Source organism: Episyrphus balteatus, chromosome 1 (genome assembly GCF_945859705.1).
Source record: "Episyrphus balteatus chromosome 1, idEpiBalt1.1, whole genome shotgun sequence".
Taxonomy (NCBI): domain Eukaryota; kingdom Metazoa; phylum Arthropoda; class Insecta; order Diptera; family Syrphidae; genus Episyrphus; species Episyrphus balteatus.
Genome location: NC_079134.1, coordinates 83,218,562 through 83,239,346, shown reverse-complemented (window position 1 = coordinate 83,239,346; position 20,785 = coordinate 83,218,562). Strand labels below are relative to the sequence as shown.

Below are 20,785 nucleotides of genomic sequence, written 5' to 3'. Positions count from 1 at the left end.
GAGGAGTTCCGATTAATTCTGAGATTATTCGTTTGTCTAGCACAAAATCAGTGATTTTATAAATACATACATATTAATAATTTAAATTTTAAAGTTTAAATTTTATCATTAAACAATGTTGTTTGATATATGGAATAAGATTGTTATTTAATGACATAGTTAAATAAAATTTAAAAAAACAAAATGGTAATCTATGTTAAAAAAAAGTGTAATTTGTGTAAAATAAATTATTTCTTTATCCATATTGACCAATGTCGTAATATTTGACATTTTTCTTATGCAATTATTAAAATTTGTTCGTTTCGCATTTCGAATCGGGCCTTTTCTGAGAGTTCTTAGAATTATACCAAACGAAAACGGTATGTAGGTATGTGATTTAGTTTAGCCAATCCTGTTCTTAAACTTACATTTTACGTCGTCGATGGAATAATCTATATTTAAAGTTAAAACTCAGCATTGTTTTCCACTAGCCGAAAATTATTTGTAAAAGCTATAATAAAAATTTCGTATTTAATTATAGTTGTAACTCTTAAATTTAAAGTACTTCTAACCTGTTGCATACGAATAAGAAAGTTTCGTAAAAAAATTGCATTTGAAAATTAAATTTTTTAAATTTATGAGAATATTATTATTTCAATGACGTAGGGATAGAAATTTGTCAGATGCTTTTCACTCGTTATTTAAAACTTAAAAAAAAAATTTCTCAGATTCCTGCAGTCTTCGGGTATTTATCAGCGGCTTACAAAATTAAACAAATTCAGTTATATTTTAGATATTCATAAATTGGTTTTCAAAGATTGTTTAGTTACAAAAAGCTAGCTTAAATATTAATTGCTTAAATTCTTAATTATAATAAAAATATTGCTAGTTGTTTCGAAAAAATGTAACAGATTTAAATAATCTAGTAGAGAATTGGTACCTATACCTACTATTATATATGTACATACAAATGTGTATAGAAAAAGTTCATAATTCATAAAATTTTTCAAGGAAAAGCATTTATGTACTATTTTGTATGCATATTCCACCCATAATCCCAATTTTTCATGCTATAATCTGCGTTGTTCTTTTGGGAAAAATAAGCATATTCAGATTCACTCTAAAAAACTTCATAATCCAGTATAACGTTCGCTAAAAGTTTGAGCACAATTTTTTAAAATATGGTAAAATAGTTGGTTTGAAATTCAAAAAAATTTGTTACTTTTAAGGAGTTATATCTAGTTGTAAGTGCAAAAAAACCTTCTTTTTTGTGAAGAGGCATTTAATTATATAAACATGAAGAATACATATCCATATAGCAAATTTAATATAATAAAATAATTCGCTGTGTATTTAAAAAAATATTGGGTTCCGTTATTTTTGTAGTAGATCTCCTAGACGACCTCCAAAAAAAAGGTGTTTGGTGGTGAGCAAGATATCTCTGATCCAAGTCACTTAAAATTAAAAAAAAAACAAAAGATTCATTTTCAGGATAGACGAATGCAGGTAATGAACAAAGGAATAGTCAAAATTTTGATTTTTGACAAAATGGCGACTTCCCAAAGAAAAAAATCGTTGTTTTTCACGAAAATTAATACTTTAAAGTGGCTTAAAAAATCGAATTATTGTCAAAAACCTTTTTCCTTCGTTAATTACCTGACAAAATTGTGTACAAATTTCAAGCCGATTACTTAAGCCGTTGCGGAGAAATTTTGCTCACGGCCAGACACCTTTTTTTTGGAGGTCGTCTAGGAGATCTACTACAAAAATAACGGAACCCAATATTTTTTTAAATACACAGCGAATTATTTTATTATAATAAATTTTTTATATGGATATGTATTCTTTATGTTTATATAATTAAGGGGGGAAAACCCTCTGGACGACAGCTTTTTCAATAATTTTTTATGAAAAACTGAAAGCACTTATTAAAATTTTTTAAAGAACAAGATATTACTGACATTATTAAGTATTCATACAAATTTTTTCAAATCAAAAAATAACAAAATGGCATCTCTAGAGCCCTTCAAAGTTGGCGCCTCTAGTTTGCGCCGTGCAATGCACAGGTCCAGGAAACCATCTTGTATCAAAGGGGAAATTTTTTTCCGTTAGATGATATTAATACGCATTGCATGAACCTAAAATTATTTTTTAAAAATGAAAAATAAAAATTAGAAATCAAAAAAATGAAAAAAAAGGTGTTTTACTTACAAAGAAATAGTTAAAAAAAATATTTACTGTACAAATTAAACTCAACTTTTAGGTTCATGCAATGGCCAATGATTCATGGAGTAATTTGCTTCAAATTTCAAGTCGATAGCTTCATTAGTTTTTGAGTTACGTTGCACGGCGCGGAAAAAAATGTGTTTCAAGAAAAATGCGTTTATAGTTTTCGTTTTTGTACTGTGGTAGGTTTGGAACGCATGGGTTTCGGGACTTTCTGGGGTCTTTTGAGGCTCCAATCAAGGCTTAGATCAACAAAATTGTTTCTTCGGTTGATAAATTAAATGTTTAGGGAAAAAAATAATAATGCAAAAATTAAAAAATTCCAGATGGTTTTCCTCCCTTAAATACCTCTTCACAAAAAATCCACAAAAAGGAAGGTTTTTTTTTTGCATTTACAACTAGATATAACCCCTTAATTTTCGTTCATGTTCTAAAACTTCAACATTTTGAAAATCTTCTCACATAATAAAATTTAGTATACCTAATATACAATTTTCTTGTTTAAGTTTTGATTTCTGGGGGGGTCATGAACCCGTGACTCCCCCCTTGTATACGACGTTGATTGTAGGAATACTCATTATCAGGGATCTTATGGACCCAAAAAACTTAAAAAAGGCAAAATAAAACTCCCAAAAATGCATAAAAAGGCATTTATTGAGAAAAAGAATGTAATATTATATAAATTTATTGTTGTAATTTTGAACAATCATGAGTTAAATTTTCAGGTAACAAGCGCCTGCGATTGTCCTTTAATGGTTCCCAACACGAGTCGATTTTTGCCGTGCAGTGAAGCTTTTTGACTCGTGTGAACGTAAGCTGCAGGTGACTAAAGTGTTGTCACTTTTGAAAAATCCTAGTCGATTCAAGTCGTGCGACATATCGACACTCGACATCACCCACTTCAACATTTGCCGGGAGCTCTTGATTTGTGTCCCGAATTGTTACTCAATTAACTTGTTCAACTCTCTCGTGTCCCTTATTTGCCAAAAAAAAAACTGAATTGTACTTCTCAACAACATCTTTTGCGACTGCCCCTTTCGCGGCTTCGAAATCTCTCTGGATTGTCAAAATTTGGATAACTTCTCCAATCGAATATTGTAAATTGAGTATGTTAGCTTTTGAACCCTGATACGTATCGGTTGCCGGCCGCCTAATAGAACATAGAAGGCAATAAATGGTAGCAATAGCAGACAAACAAGTTGCATAGGTAGATCAATTCACTCGAATTTTGTTTGTGTGGGGTAATTAGTGAATCCTTAATATAGATATATTGAGTAAGTTATATATTGAGTAAGTTAGCTTTTTGTTTGTATTTGAGATTTTTTTAAAACATAGAAAAAGGCAATGACAAGAGAAAAGGCAAAAAAGGCAATAACGAAAGAAAAGGCAAAATAAAATACATACAGCTATGGACAAAGAAATAGCACTTTTGATTTTTCTTATAAAAATTGGATTTATTTGGGACCTTTTAGCTTATATCTTCGCCCTAGAATTGGGTTGTCGTATAGGCTAGTGAAAACCTATGTATATATGGCAACCCAATTCTAGGGCGACGATATATTATAACTTTTATATCAGGGCATGCATTACCTTATGGGGATTCATAAAATTAATAATTAGAAATTATTTCGTTTCAATTCAATTTTTAAAAATTATTATTATATTCATAGTACAGTCCCTCGGCGGGGCTGTACACCTTGTCGCGGTGCGGAGGCTTAGTAGAGGTCAATGACTCTTGGGACTTAAACATTCCCTATGAGGAGATTCGAAGCTAAGATGCAGCCATCCCCTCCCCTCCTCTACCCCTCCCCCCTTCTTTCCTATTTCCCTACTCAACTTACCTTCCCTTACCCTCCACAAACAAAAATTCCCAAGTCAAGGTAGTTGGAATACGTGCCGAGGACTGAATGGTGCAGGGAACAAAACATGTGCATCGCGAACGTACTGTCCCTATGCGATACCGGGCGACCTCGCATAGTAACTAGCCTTACGTCTACATGGGAGCTCTGTAGATAGTTGACCTTATATTTCTCGCCATACTCGTGGGATTCAAATGGAAACAAACAAACAAAAAAACACAAACCAAAATAAAACAAAAAACAAAAATCATTTACTGGTTGACAACGCAATAACGGAGTCAGATGAAGAAGCTCTACTCCGCTCACCAGGGACTGATATGGACGTGGATTTCGTCGAACCACCGCCATATACAGGAGCCGTGCCCGTTCCCAATGCAAAGGGCAATCTAGATGCTCAGGCACCACAAGGTCCAAGCTCTATGATTGAGGGTAACGAACACGTCAACAAGCCCCAGCAGAAAGATTATTTCACTGGGGCTCAGAAGCGACGTATAGCTGCGCAGATAAGAGACGGCATTGAGCCCGAAGAAGCCAGGCGCAGAGAAAAGGCTAGATATGCTAAAATACTAGCAGACAAGCAGGCTGGCACATCGGTGCAGCCAACAAACAAGGGCAAAAGGGAACGGTCAGCTGACAACTCCCCTGCAGGAGCAGCCTCGAAGAAGCATCGTGCTCACGAGAAGACCAGATTCAGCCCTAATACCAGCAAAGACAAGCCCAGCAGTGCCGCCAAAACTGGATCCAACCATGGAAAAGAAGGTAATCAATCACGACCAAGCACATCAGGGGGCTCCTATCGGGATGCCACAGCCCAATGTAAGGTCGCGATTATGCACTTTCTCCATCCTTTACAAACACTTACGGAGCGCGAAACCAAACTGGTCAGAAAAAGCGTTCTGGAAGAAATGGACAAAGCAGACAAAAACTGCCCAGCAATTAAGTTTGTAGCCGTCTCGGACAGAGACGGATGGCTCTCGTTTACCTGTCACGACACAGAGACCAAAAAATGGCTCATGTCTACGGCAGAAAAAATAAAGCCATGGAAGGACGCAAAACTACGTGTCACTCAGGGCAACGATATACCCAAGCAACACGTTTGCGTTACTTATGTCCCGGAAGATGAAAATCTCACCAAAGACATTTTTCTAAATCGGCTTGGAAAACAAAACACCGATTTAAACACCAAAGGATGGAGAGTCCTCAGGATCATCAAAGAAAAAAGTGGCGGTCATCACGTCACTTTCTCTGTCGATGAGAAATCCAAGGACTCCATTCTGAAGTCAAAGTGCAAACTGTTCTTGAATTTCTCTCAAATCCAAATTAGGATCAAGGCAAACTCAAGACAGGAAGGCACTGGCACGCAAGGAAACAACAAGGGCGATAGTTCTAAGGACCTTGCAACAACAGAGGAAGCAAAAACAGATGCTCCTACAATCAGTGGGTCAACGGTAGAAGTTGCCAACCCCAGGAAGTCTAAGACGTCTGAAGACTTATCTCAGACCGACGAGACCCCTGGGGATAACTCTATCGCGGCACCTGGAACTGATACTGGCGCTCCTGCTCAACAATAACATGGGATTGAGGTGTATCCAAATTAATCTGCAGCATGCGAAGGCTGCCTCGGCAGTACTAAGCCACAGATTCAATAAGGAACACCTTGATATAGCCTTTATCCAGGAACCTTACATAGTGAAAGACCAGATAAAAGGCCTATCAGGTGAGCTAATTTATGATTCTAGTAGTGAAGGTAGACCTAGAGCTTGCATTATGATAAATAAATCTATAATAACCATTCCTATTCCACAGTACACCAACAAGGACATGGTAGCAGCTATCATCCAGCTGCAGACCTCGGAGGGTAGGTCAGAAGCAGTCATCTGCTCAGCCTACCTGGCAGGGGATTCTGCCGACCTAAGCTTCACACCACTGCAGGATCTTATAGACTACTGTGGCAGAACAGGCCGGCAAATCATCATTAGTTGTGATGCTAACGCCCATCACACTGTATGGGGCAGCTCCAACATAAACAAAAGGGGTGAGTACCTTCTAGAATTCATTTTTAAAAATAATCTTGAAATCTTAAACTATGGGAATAGCCCTACCTTCATGAACAGAATCAGGGAAGAAGTCCTTGATCTCACCCTATCCACTTCATTCATAGGTAATGCTATACAAAACTGGCATGTTTCGACTGAAACATCAATGTCAGATCACCGGCAAATTTGCTTTGATATATGTATAGAATCAAAACTCCCCTTAACGTACAGACAACCGAGAGCGACGAACTGGGACGACTACTGCCTAGAAATCTCGCAAACGATCAGAAACTGTCCAAACAGCATCAGAGACATTGACAGCCTAGAAATAAGCTGCAACAGTCTTAATGCAACAATCACTACTGCCTACCATAACGCATGCCCAGAGAAAACGAAATCAGGCACACGAAAAACACCATGGTGGAATGCCAAGCTCTCAAAGCTAAGAACGCTGACCAGAAAACTATTCAACAAAGCCAAGCGCAATGGAGACTGGACCTCATACCGCACTTCTCTTACCAACTACAATACAGAGATTAGAAGAGCCAAAAGAGAATCATGGAAAAAGTTCTGCAATGATCTATCTGATATACAAAGCAGCGCTCGCATCCACAGAATTCTCGCTAAAGAGCACACTAATCATATTGGTCTCTTAAAAAACACGGATGGCACGCGTGCGGAAAATGGTCCAGATACGTTACAAATCCTTACGGACACTCACTTTCCAAACTCTGTAGTCATACCCTCAGATCTATCTAGTCCTTCTCCCCAGTTCAGGCTTACCAGACCAAACAGAGAGGATTGGAAAAGAGCAAGGGATATGTTCTATGAGGGAAATATAAAATGGGCAATAAATTCCTTCGACCCATATAAATCTCCCGGAGAAGATGGAATCTTTCCAGCACTCCTTCAGAAAGGAAATGAGTTAATTACACCTATGCTAATAAACATATTTAGAACAAGCTACGCATGGGGTTACTTACCAACAAGCTGGAAAGAAGTAACGGTCAAATTCATTCCTAAATCAGGACGAAGACCAACTGACCAAGCCAAATCCTTCAGACCAATTAGTCTTACCTCATTCTTCCTAAAAACAATGGAAAAGATACTAGACAGGCATATCAGGGACGGGCCATTGAAAACAACACCTCTTCACAACAACCAATATGCCTACCAGCCAGGAAAATCAACCACGCTTGCTCTTCAGGAATTAACAATGCGGATTGATAAATCCCTTAACGACAAAGAGACTGCAATAGGTTGCTTCCTAGACATTGAGGGTGCTTTCGATAACACTGATTATGCTCAAATACAACGCTGCATCCTCAGCACAGGGGTAGATCCTACCACATACAGATGGATTCAACATATGCTCAGTCACAGAAAAATTAATGCCACATTGGGCAATGACAAAATCAGAATCACAGCTGCAAAAGGATGCCCTCAAGGCGGGGTTCTCTCCCCACTTCTGTGGTCCATTGTAGTTAATGAACTGATTGTCATACTTAGCAATGCTGGATTTTATGTTCAGGGATATGCTGACGACATTGTGATCCTCATTAAAGGTAAATTCGAAGACACGATCTCGAATCTTCTACAAAGAGCACTCAATATAGTCGCAAACTGGTGCCTAAAAGTTGGACTTAATGTCAACCCTAAAAAAAGTACCATAGTCGCCTTCACCAGAAAAAGAAATAAACACAAACTTATAAAGCCTACTCTTTTCGGTGAAGCGATAGAATTCTCAAAGGAAGTTAAATATCTAGGGGTTACCCTAGACGAAAAACTCAACTGGAACTCTCATATACAGAAAACCATTGACAAAGCCAGGACTGCCTTATGGACCAGCAAATGTCTAACTGGTAAAAACTGGGGTGCCAACCCCAAAATCTCTCGCTGGCTCTATACAGCCATTGCCAGACCAATTATAACATACGCTGCACCGGTCTGGTGGCATAAAACAAAACAAAAAACAGTACAAGCCAAGCTCAATAAACTACAAAGACTAGCTTGTATAAATATTACAGGAGCAATGAGAACAGCCCCCACAGCAGCGTTAGAAGTTATCACAGATCTACCACCACTCCATCTCCTACTAAAGAAAGAAGCCATGGTCAACGGCTACAGGCTCATCGCAGAAGATAACTCTAGTTCCAAGATAATCCACTCTGATATTCTCACTGAATTAAATAGGGAAGAATTACTTAAAATATGTCTAGTAGACAATTGTCTCCCAAGATATAACTTCACCCAAAACTATAAGGTCACATTCCCCTCACGACATGAATGGGAACAGAACAGACCCATCTTCAATAGCGAGTCTCATGTATGGTACACAGATGGCTCCAAAACAAATGAAGGTGTTGGGGCCGGAGTATTCGGAATGAACACCAAAACTTATCTGCACCAGAGCATGGACAGCTTCAATTCCGTATTCCAAGCAGAGATATTCGCAATTGAACTCTGCCTCAGAGAAAACTTAAACAGAGCTGTAATAAACAAAAAAATTTATATTCTCTCTGACAGCAAGGCGGCACTCCAAGCTCTTAGGAGCAATGAAGTCACCTCAAAGCTGGTATGGGACTGTATACAACTTCTACACCAGCTTGCCAGTACAAACAGAGTTCAACTCATTTGGATACCTGGTCACAGCGGTCACGTTGGGAATGAAATAGCAGACACACTAGCCAGAAAAGGTTCCGCATCTACATTCATGATGCCAAGACCATTCTGTGGCATACCAACAAGCACTGCAAAACATTACATTAATAAATGGCTAAGAGATATGGCTAATCATTACTGGACGCATACGGAAGGTAACAGACAAGCCAAAAAATTTATACCAAACATCTCCCACGCCAGAACGAAACAACTCCTCACACTCACCAGGAGTCAGATTCGTATAACCACAGGCTTCCTTACTGGACACTGCTCAGTAAACAAACATCTCAAGACCATGGGCATTACACAAGACGATACCTGCAGAATGTGTAACGAAGACGAAGAAACAGCAGAACACATATTGTGTCACTGTAATTGCTTAATCAATACACGTCGACGTCACCTCGGAGGGTATTATCTCGAAGCGGAAAACATTGCCGCTAGTTCACCCAAAAACATACTAAGTTTTCTAAACTCAGGATTTCTACGTGAACTCTAAAAAGAGGACATCACAATAGGCCCATCAGAGGCCGCAGTGATAAGGCGAATTATTCCCACCTCTCACCCTAATCTTAATCTCTTAATCTTAGTACTTCGTACATAAATGTACGAAGTACTGACACTTAACAGACAGCGCGGCAACTGAGGCCATTTGGCTGCGACAGCACAAGACAATGACAGAAGAAAGAGACAGATAGACACAAAGAAAGAACATATAACATAGAACTACGTGGTACAGAGGAGGAGACATAGTTGAAAATTTTCTCATATTATCGCACAGGTGGCTTCAGTTAAGCTGGCGATTTAGAAAAAACTTCTGAGCCGCCCGTTGGCCTCGAACCCACGATGTCTGGCTCTGAAGTCATCTACCCATTCCTCTGTGCCATGGCCACCTGCGTTAAAAATTATGATTTGTAGAGAATACCCATTTTCTTGTGGACAAGGAAATAACATACATTCAGAAAATCATAAAAATATTCACTTCAAAGCAAAAATTCTTACAATTTCCAATAAATTCAATAATACTAAGTTAGTAACTTGTTAGTAGACCACGGTTTTTCAAAGTTCCTTAGCACCTCTTTGGTAAACTTCCAACTAAAGTCTGGTATTAACTTTGTGAAGTACGGTACCACGCTTCTTTGATTCTGGCCCAAAGATCGTTCGAAGTTTCGAATTTGGTTTCCTCAAGCTTAACCTTGACATCAATTTATAAATTTGCTATGGGGTTCAGATCGTGAATTTGAGATGGCTAGGTGCAAACATCGATTTTTTCGTCCGAAAACCTGTCTGTCTTTTGATGCATATTTGGGTCATTGTCATGTATGAATATCTAATTAACTGGCGAGAAATATGGTTCTTTGGTATTCTTATGTAATATTAAGACAAAAGAATTTATCAATTCTGCCATCCACCTAACCAATGGGTCCTTAACATGCCAGTAAACTGCGTCCCAGACCATCAAATCCTATCCTCCTAGTTTCATTGTCTTGAGATAATACTTTGGCTTGTCCTTTTTACATTAAGTGCGATGGACAAATGTTCTGTCATCGGTTGCAATGCGGTTAAGCTTTATTTCTTCACTCCAAAAGACTCTCATTCAAAACTGCATGTTTTTATTCAGATGTTTTTTAGCTAATTTTAGGCGATCTTTGATGTGGTTTTTTATATCATTGGATTTTTCTTGCTTACCCGTCTATACAACTCAGCATCATTAAGTGTCCTTGACACTTTTTTCACCGAATTCTATATTTACTTCGAGCAAAATCGTGCGAAATGATTTAAAAGGCCACATTTGCGCTTCTTTGGGATCGCTCTATCCACTCGTATGGAAGTTTTGCGGGGAAGAAGTTAACGTAATTTAATTTCTGAGTTTAAATTTCTATTTGCTCTTTCTAAATAAATGGCTTTATCTACCATTTAATCGAAAAATTTAGAGTTTAAGCTAATTGGGAAGGATTTTTTCCTTGACTATGAAGATCGAAAGTAATTCTCCCGTTTTTGGAAGTTTAATGATTTTGTTCTGCCTATTTTTTTCAAAAACACTTGTTAATTAAGTAGTAGCAATAAAATACATGCATTTTCGTTTACAACTTTTGAACGCGGAATAAAAATTTAACGGTTAAACAAATGTGTGCTATTTCTGTGTCCACTAGCGAAAGAGACAGGAAAAGCATTATAATGCTAGTGCAAATAAATATAGAAAATAACGGTACTTTTAAGATATATTTGTCTCTATCACTTTATTTCGACAATATACCATAAGAAAAAAAAATTATAAAAAGCATTCCTAATATCTAAAATTCGATTCGCATAATTTTTCTCAATAGTATGCTATTTCTTTGTCCATGGCTGTATATTTGGCACGAGGGGGACGTGAAGCGTGTTTGTTTTTAGTCTATAATGTCGTACGATTGAGGAAGGAAAGAAAAAAGGCAAATTCCACAACATATTCAAAAGCATCCGGAAACATTCCGGACGACCAATCGAAAACGGCATACTAAAACAAAAGTTTTCAATTCAATTTCAATTTAGTTTATTGAACTTGTTATTTACAATTGACTTAAAATTAACTTATTTCTAAGATACATTGGTTGATATAAAATTTTGTTGGCACAGAAGGGGCCTAACCTTAAACAATGACTAAGTTATAAAATATAGATAAATATTATACATGGATAATAGGGTGGGTCAAAAAAATCGAAATTCTTTTTTTTGAATTGGTACTCCGAAAAATCGATTGCTAGACCCCTCTAGAATATACACACCAAATATGAGCTCTTTATATTAATGGGAAGGTCCTCCGCTTTGCAATTTTCCATTTTTACATCAAGCTTCTACTAAAAAAAAAATAATTTTTTTATTAATTGACTTTTTAGCAAATTTCTTTTCATATTCTTGTAGGAAATTGAACGCTCTACAAAAAAGGCCTTAAACACTTTTTTCGTTTATCTAACCGTTGAATAGATATTTGAGGTCCAAATATCGAGAAAATCTTTAAAAATTCGTTTTTTGTTCTTAATTTTGTAACAAATTGAAAAATTATAATGATCAAACGCGCAAGACATATTCTTTTTGGAAATTGATTGTTCCACAAAAAAGGTCTTATTAACTTTTTTCATTAATCTAACCATTCTAAAGATATTCGAGGTCAAAGTTAAAAAAAAATATAAAAACATTTTATATTTTTAAAAAATTTCTAATTCACTGAAACTTTATTATTTTCAAATTAGTAAGATATATTCTTGTAGGGGCTTAAACGTTCTACAAAAAATTCCTTGGCAGCAAATTAATTGTTTTAACCGTTTAGAAGATATTCGTATCCAAATCGCAATGCATACGGGTCATAAGAAAACTATTGAAATCAGTGAGCATTGGTTTGGATACAAATATCTTCTAAACGGCTAAAGCAATCAATTTCATTCCAAGGAATTTTTTGTAGAGAATATATCTTACTAATTTGAAAATAATAAAGTTTCAGTGAATTAGAAATTTTTTAAAAATATAAAATGTTTTTATATTTTTTTTTAACTTTGACCTCGAATATCTTTAGAATGGTTAGATTAATGAAAAAAGTTAATAAGACCTTTTTTGTGGAGCAATCAATTTCCAACAAGAATATGTCTTGCGCGTTTGATCATTATAATTTTTCAATTTGTTACAAAATTAAGAACAAAAAACGAATTTTTAAAGATTTTCTCGATATTTGGACCTCAAATATCTATTCAACGGTTAGTTAAACGAAAAAAGTGTTTAAGGCCTTTTTTGTAGAGCGTTCAATTTCCTACAAGAATATGAAAAGAAATTTGCTAAAAAGTCAATTAATAAAAAAATTATTTTTTTTTTAGTAGAAGCTTGATGTAAAAATGGAAAATTGCAAAGCGGAGGACCTTCCCATTAATATAAAGAGCTCATATTTGGTGTGTATATTCTAGAGGGGTCTAGCAATCGATTTTTCGGAGTACCAATTCAAAAAAAAGAATTTCGATTTTTTTGACCCACCCTAATGGATAAACTTAATTTAAAAAGTCTGCTGACTAGGTTGTCCTCGGGGTGTTCAGACCCGGATGTCCAGTTGTGGGGTTGGTTGAGTACTAAAACAAAAGTATTCCTTTGCTTTGGTTTAAAACAAAAGTATTCCTTTGTTTTGGTTTACGGACAAAAGTTTGTCTTAACTTTTCTTTTTTGACGTTATTAAAACAAAGGGTTATTTTATTAATAATAAATTAAAGCAATCGTTTGTTATTGGGTAAATTCACAAACGTCAAAATTTTGTTAGTGATTAGGCATCACTGCTTTTTTGCGATGCTGATCGTTGCTCAGCTGATGCGATGATTGATTACGATGCGATGCTGATTGGATGCGTTCACGTACGCACAGATACCCTATCCAAGATACCTAAGTATCCGATACGTTTGTGAACACGAATCAGCTGTTCATCAAATCTCCCATAAGATACACGAGAATCCAGAAATTTGAAGGATACCTTTGGATTTTTTTGCTTGTCAACACATGTTTACGATCAGCTGAGATTTTATATGGGATTACAACAACACAAAGGTATCCGGATACCCTTGGATCAGTACGTGAACGCACCCATTGACAAAAAGTTTTACGTTTAAAAACAATTTTTGCTTGATGAGGGACGTGATACTATGAAAAACTCTTTCTTGTAATTAAAATCTGGAGCCACATATTTTATCTCCTCCAGTACTTTCCTCCACAATATTGACTTCGATTTTCTGCCTGCAATAAATTCACCTTCATATTTTAATTTGGTTTCTATCAGTAGTTTAATTTGTGCGCTGGTAAAATATTCCCTGAATTTCATCAAATTAATATATAAACAATTTAGAATTTGAGTAAATACTTTTCATTGTCCTTTTCCTCCATTTTTACTCCAAATTGCGTCGGCATCAACAACTTATCAAGAAAATTTTGATAAGAAAATTCTTTGATATTTGCGCATCAGTTTATACAACTTTGCAATAATGAACCATTGACATTTTAAGTGATGCTAATTATTTGCGTTTATGAACGTGCTACAGGAATGATCGCAAATCATCTATGCAGTGATTCGCTTGTGAATTTACCTTATGTCGTTTTCTATTGACTTTTGAGATTTTTGTGTAAAATTCTCAGATTTTCCACTGCAAATAGAATATGAAATCTAGTTTTGTAATTGTGTGCGAAATCTGTGCGTATAAAAAAAATAAAACAACAACAAATGTTCAGCCAAATGTCAAACAGAGGAGTGTGTGTGAAAGTGGGTGTGTTTGTATGCGTGAATCTTGATAAAAATCCAGAATCAGATTCTTGAATCTCAGATTCATTTTTTTGTCATTTTTTACTTGCTCTATAGGGCAAGTATTGGTTTCGTGTAGAAAAAAAAATTGAGGTTTTAATCAAAACCTACATTACGATGATGGAGAAGATCAAAAAAGTGGTTTTCGTCATGCCGTCCGTCGGTCCGTGCGTCTGTGCGTGTGTGCGTGTGTGCGTCTGTACATCGATCTAGGGCCTAAACGGATGGATGGATTTGCTTGAAACTTGGTGCAGATGATTTTTATGCAATTCCCTAGACCCGTTTTTTTTTATTTTTTTAATATCTTGAATTTAACGCATATCTCCCATATAACGTTTTCGAGGTATTTCAAATTTCTCGAAAACGGCTCTAACGGTTTCGTTTAAATTTGGTGTGCGAAGTACTCTTATTGATTCTAACAAAACTGCGTTTTTAGTTTTTCTCAAAAAATGCCGAGAGCGGAAATATGGCGTTGCCATTTTTCAAAAATTGACATGTTATTTCATCAAAGCATAAGTCAATTTTATTCAAAATTTACAGACATCATAGGGATTGAAGTGTAAAATGTAAAAAAAATTAAAAATTAAAAAAAATTTTTCAAAAATTGACATGTTATTTCATCAAAGCATAAGTCAATTTTATTCAAAATTTACAGACATCATAGGGATTGAAGTGTAAAATGTAAAAAAAATTAAAAAAAAAAGTTTTTCAAAAAATATTTTAAAAATTGAATTTTTTTAACTTTCGATTTTTTTTTTTTTGTTTTTATTTTTTTTTTCTCCACAAAATCTTAAATTTCCAATAGATATTTAAGATAAAGATACTTTGAACTACAATAGCAAGTACGTGCGACCCAGTCGTGCATTTTATTTGAATCTCAAGACGCAAATAGATCATGGAATCTGAGATTTGTCCACTATTTCCCCTCTTCACCCCCCCTTTCAGCTGTCAAATTCACAAATATCATTCTGAGATTCGTCAATAGAAAACGACATTAGAGGATATAATATATGGAGTGCTTGTTCCTATACCTAATACATTGTAACAGGCCGCCTCCTCAGGAGATATTTTTCTCTAACTCAATGTCTAACATCTACAACATAACAATTTTCATTTTCTTGGCTGGGCAAATTTTGTTCGGACATTTCATTTCATATGCCTCGTTCGCCAGAGGATGATGTATGATTTTTTGCCTACAAAATTTATTTTATATGCCGTCAATTTTGTATGAATACTTCTTTTTGTCAAATTTTTTCAATTTATACATGCACTCATCGACAAACTATGCATGTACGTATAGCTTGGTTTGTTTTTTCTTTCATTCTAGGAAATAAACAAGCTTTATTTTACAAAATCAATTATAATACCTGTTAAATAAATTTACAATAAATAAATAAATTCAAAAAATATAATACAATTTCATGAAATCTAATTCAATTCAACATAAAACATGCAAAAATTCTCAAAGTAAGCCAATATATTTTGTCGTCCGCTACTACGGAGACAACCTTCTTCATGAGAGGACAAAAAATAATGAAAAAACTGCACTTCCAAAAGAAAAAAAACACATCTGTCAAATTCAATGTTAGACAATCGTGTTCAGACAAAATCGAAGACACGGTTGTCTAATGTCGTTTTCTATTGACTTTTGAGATTTTTGTGAAAAATTCTCTGATTTTCCACTGCAAATAGAATATGAAATTTAGTTTTGTAATTGTGTGCGAAATCTGTGCGTATAAAAAAAATAAAACAACAACAAATTTTCAGACAAATGTCAAACAGAGGAGTGTGTGTGAAAGTGCGTGTGTTTGTATCCGTGAATCTTGATAAAAATCCAGAATCAGATTCTTGAATCTCAGATTCATTTTTTTGTCATTTTTTTGAATCTCAGGACGCAAATAGATCATGAAATCTGAGATTTGTCCACTATTTCCCCTCTTCACCCCACCTTTCAGCTGTCAAATTCACAAATCTCATTCTGTGATTCGTCAATAGAAAACGACATAACATTGAATCATAACAAGAAATGGCGAGCCATTTTCCTTGTTAAGACACGTCAACATGACAAAAATTATCTCCTGTGGAGGCGGCCTGTAACGCCATATGTATGGATAGGGGTCGCTGCCCTTCAAGCAAACAGGTCCGACCTCGGTCCGAATCCGCTGCGCCTGAGGCGGAGCTGAGTCCGACTTCGGATCAGAAACTGGTCCGAAGGCGGCTCAAATTAGTATGGAAATTATAATCACCGCGAAGTCGATTGCATATGTATGGGTGTGGTGAAAATCTCCATTCCGAGAAAACGGAGCCGAAGGCGGACCTGAGCCGGAGCAGCGAAAACCTACCAGAAAGAGGAATAAGAAAGGGATGACATTTCGCATTTGCGACCAAAAAAAGAACAAGATTTATTTTTTTTTTCACTGAAACTGTTTTATTTTTTATTTTATTTTGGCAAACGAAATTTTCACAATAAATACAATATAAAATACAATACATTTTTTTTCATTTTATTTCATTTGATGCTGCTGCTGTTGTTGGTGTTTTTTTAGATACCCAATCGCATGTTTCACCTTCTAGATTTTTCTTCATCATTAGAGATTACATCTACAACACAAGAAGAAACAACATTTTAACCCAAACACTTTGAGCGATATATAAAACATACCTTTTTTGTTTTCCATATTGTTTATAATTTAATAAAATTGTTTATAATTAATAAACTAACATTATACAAACAACGACACGAGACACGACGCGACCAAACACTTCAACAAAAAATAACAAAATGACGCTTTTGCTGTTGTTGGCTATGTCTGTCTACTTTTTTTTTCTTTTTCTCAGTTTTCACCACGATTCTCTTAGACTTTGTGTTCATACACAAAAAGTTGCAAGTGTGTGAGTGCAAGCCCGATTTTCGCGGTCTGAGGTCGGAGTTTCTTTGTTGAACTCAGTTTTCTTGCTTGAAGGGTGCCTTCGTTTTTCAGTTAGGGATGCAACATCGTTAAAAAAACATCGAGTTTGAATACATCGATGTTTTATTTACAACATCGATGTTAAAAAAACATCGGTTCTATCTTCGATACATCGATGTTTTCGCGATGTATTTTTGTTGGACATAAATACGTTCTACTGTATCTAAAGAACAAAATATATATGTCTTATGTGTTTAAAACCCAAAAACCTAAGTTGAATTTAATTTTTAGGTACCACAAAACAGACAAATTTATCAACAAAATGAAACATATTTTCTTAATACGATTTTTGTTTTTATTTATATATAAATACCATCAATTCTAATCAAATAGAATCAATTTTTCTAACGTCCAGAGCTCTGAACGGAACTCACAAGCATCTCAATAATGGTCGCCATAAGCGTGCACACCATTGGGCCAAGCGGGGCGGTGCCTTGGGGCCCCAACTGACGCTAGGGCCCTGACTGGAGACAATGCAGAGAAGAAAACTGTTATTATAAATAAAGTAGAAAAAATATTATAGACCGAGAGCCAGCGACCTAAAGTTTGCAGGTAATTGCTTAGTATTCAGAGTCATACCAATTTATAGTCTTCACCGACTTATATAAGAAACCGCTGGTCTGCCTGGCCGTATACGTGGCGAACATGTGTAAAATTTGTCATGAAGGTGAAAAAAAATTAAAATTTGGAAATCGACCTTAAATCAAAAAAAAATTATTTTAGGACAACAGAAAATCCTACGAAAATAAACGATAGCTTTTTTTAAAGATTAAAACTCAAACTACTTGCTGATTTTTAAATACATTTTTTTTGGTCAATAGTTTTTGAAAAAAAAATTTTCAAACACAAAATTTTGAAAAAAAATTCAAAAAAAGTTCAAACAGTTCAAAAAATATACCCAATAAAGTATTATTTTTTTTTAATTTTAATTTCTTTTATATATTTTGAGTCAAACACCGAAAACTAGAAGTCAAAATCTCTTTTACTTTTTGAGAAAACTGAAAATTACCAAACCTTCTATTTTTTCACCAACGCCAAAATTACGACTATTAATTATGTCTTTCAGAAAGGAAGTAAGATGTTCACGTTTTTTATTGCAGGAATCGTTCAATGGGTTATAAAAAAGATAAAACCGCGGAGTTCTATTAAATGAGAGGGTGCGAACTGGAGATAGGGGTGCAAAAGCCCCCTTTTTGGTTTTTTCAATATATCTCGTAAACAAAGCATACACTCCGCTTCAACTGAATAAGCACACAAATTTTCAAAGGTATTTTGTCCATTTATTCCTAAGATTGAGCTTTCATGTAACATTTTATGATGTTTACCGTTAGCTTGTGATGTTGAGAAACCAAATCAGAAAGAATAATTCTCAAAGTACCGCTATTTTTTTTCGTGTTCTCTTACAAAGCGTCCCATATGAAAAAATGCAGTTTTTTTTTGCGTCAACTGAATAGACACACGGTCTTTAAAGGTCAATATCTTCGTTGTTTGTGAGAGTTTTGAGGTGATTTACATACCAAATGAAAGGTTGAAATGTTCTTAGTGAGATTTTGTCATTTAATTAAAATTTTAAAAAAAGTAGTAGATTAAAAGCTTTGAATACTGTCGACAGAGCTAAAATTAATTTCTTAACGGAAAAAGTACTGACCGGGTCTGTACTAACAAAATTGATCGGAGTTTTAGTGTGTTGCCTATTCGTACCTCACAAATAAAAGTTCGTGCAGGAAAAATATGAATTGAGGTAAAAAACGGCAAAAATAGCAGTTAATCGACGAGAAATTTTGAGATCTGGCTCCAATTCATTTGACTCTGGGGCAAAAATCAAACAAAAAGCTGGTGTTTCTGCAAGTGTTTCAACACTCCGCAGAGTAATTAACAGCACGGATCATTTTAACTCATTGAAAGTCCAAAAGAAACCACCTTTAAACAAGCAACAAAAAAGTATTCGTTTAGAATTTTCTAGATTCCATATGAGCTAGAAAAATGAGTTACGCAAAGTGGTTTTTTTTCATTTGAAAAAGGTCAATTTTGATGGATCCGATGATTTCAATTATGAATCCATCAAAATTGACCTTTTTCAAATGAAAAAAACCACTTTGCGAAACTCATTTTTCTAGCTCATATGGAATCTAGAAAATTCTAAACGAATACTTTTTTGTTTCGAAAACTATTCATCAAAAAACATTTATATAAAAACCAGAAAGTAGTATAACTTTTTACCTTTAAAAAAAGGTATCGTTTAATTTTGTTAGTGTTGCCGTCCTCTTTAAATATTTTTTTTTTGATTTAAGGTCGAGTTCTTAATTTAAAATTTTTTTCACATTCAAGTGCTTGGCAGACCGTTTTTGCCACGGCTGACTAGACTTTTTTTTTGCAGTAACATGCCTGGGGATGTCCTTAAACATATTTCATATGAGTGAATACTAAGCAATGACCTGCAATAGTTTGTAATTTTTTACACCTTCATGACAATTTTTTTACATGTTCGCCACATATACGGCCGCGGTTTTTTATATAACTCGGTGAAGACTATAAATTGGTATGACTCTGAATACTAAGCAATTACCTGCAAACTTTATTTCGCTGGACACAACCAAAAAAGTAAAAAAACTAAAAAAATTGATTTTTTTTGATTTTTTTTTGTTTGTTTTGACTGTTTTGGTAAGGAAATTTTTTTTATCAATTTTTAAAAAACATTATTATTATAGGAAATTTAATTCTCTACAAAATTTATTAAGAACAATATCTCAAAATTATGCTTTGTTTACGAGATATATTGAAAAAACCAAAAAGGGGGCTTTTGCACCCCTTTCTCCAGTTCGAACCCTCTCATTTAATAGAACTCCGCGGTTTTATCTTTTTTATAACCCATTGAACGATTCCTGCAATAAAAAACGTGAACATCTTACTTCCTTTCTGAAAGACATAATTAATAGTCGTAATTTTGGCGTTGGTGAAAAAATAGAAGGTTTGGTAATTTTCAGTTTTCTCAAAAAGTAAAAGAGATTTTGACTTCTAGTTTTCGGTGTTTGACTCAAAATATACAAAAGAAATTAAAATAAAAAAAAAATAATACTTTATTGGGTATATTTTTTGAAAAAAAAAAAACTGTTTGAACTTTTTTTGAATTTTTTTTCAAAATTTTGTGTTTGAAAATTTTTTTCAAAAACTATTGATCAAAAAAAATTTATTTAAAAATCAGCAAGTAGTTTGAGTTTTAATCTTTAAAAAAAGCTATCGTTTATTTTCGTAGGATTTTCTGTTGTCCTAAAATATTTTTTTTTTGATTTAAGGTCGATTTCCAAATTTAAATTTTTTTTCACCTTCATGACAAATTTTACACATGTTCGCCACGTATACGGCCAGGCAGACCAGCGGTTTCTTATATAACTCGGTGAAGACTATAAATTGGTATGACTCTGAATACTAAGCAATTACCTGCAAACTTTAGGTCGCTGGCTCTTAGACTATTACCTCAGGGACCTCAAAAAATGCTACGAAAGTAACACTGGTCAACAAGGTTTTTGCCACAAGAACCAAAATATACTTTTCTATATGTTTTTGATGTGCTGAACTCGAATCTGAAGTCAGAAAATTTTTATTGGCCTCCGTTTTTGAAATATTACCGTTAGAAAATGCCGAAAAACGTAATTTTGGCTGTTTTCGAGGTTATGTTTTTATGTGGGGTAGTTCATTATGAAAAAAATTGTAACTGTGCCTATAAGAACCAAAAATGTTTTAATCTTTCCGATA

The 20,785-nt window shown here is 34.8% G+C and overlaps 1 protein-coding gene across 1 annotated transcript in view; it reads right to left on the bottom strand.

Moving 5' to 3' along the window:
* The window catches only part of LOC129905161 (lysosomal-associated transmembrane protein 4B), a 113,132-nt gene that overhangs the window by 80,104 nt on the left and 12,243 nt on the right, over positions 1 to 20,785 (bottom strand). The window lies entirely within an intron of this gene.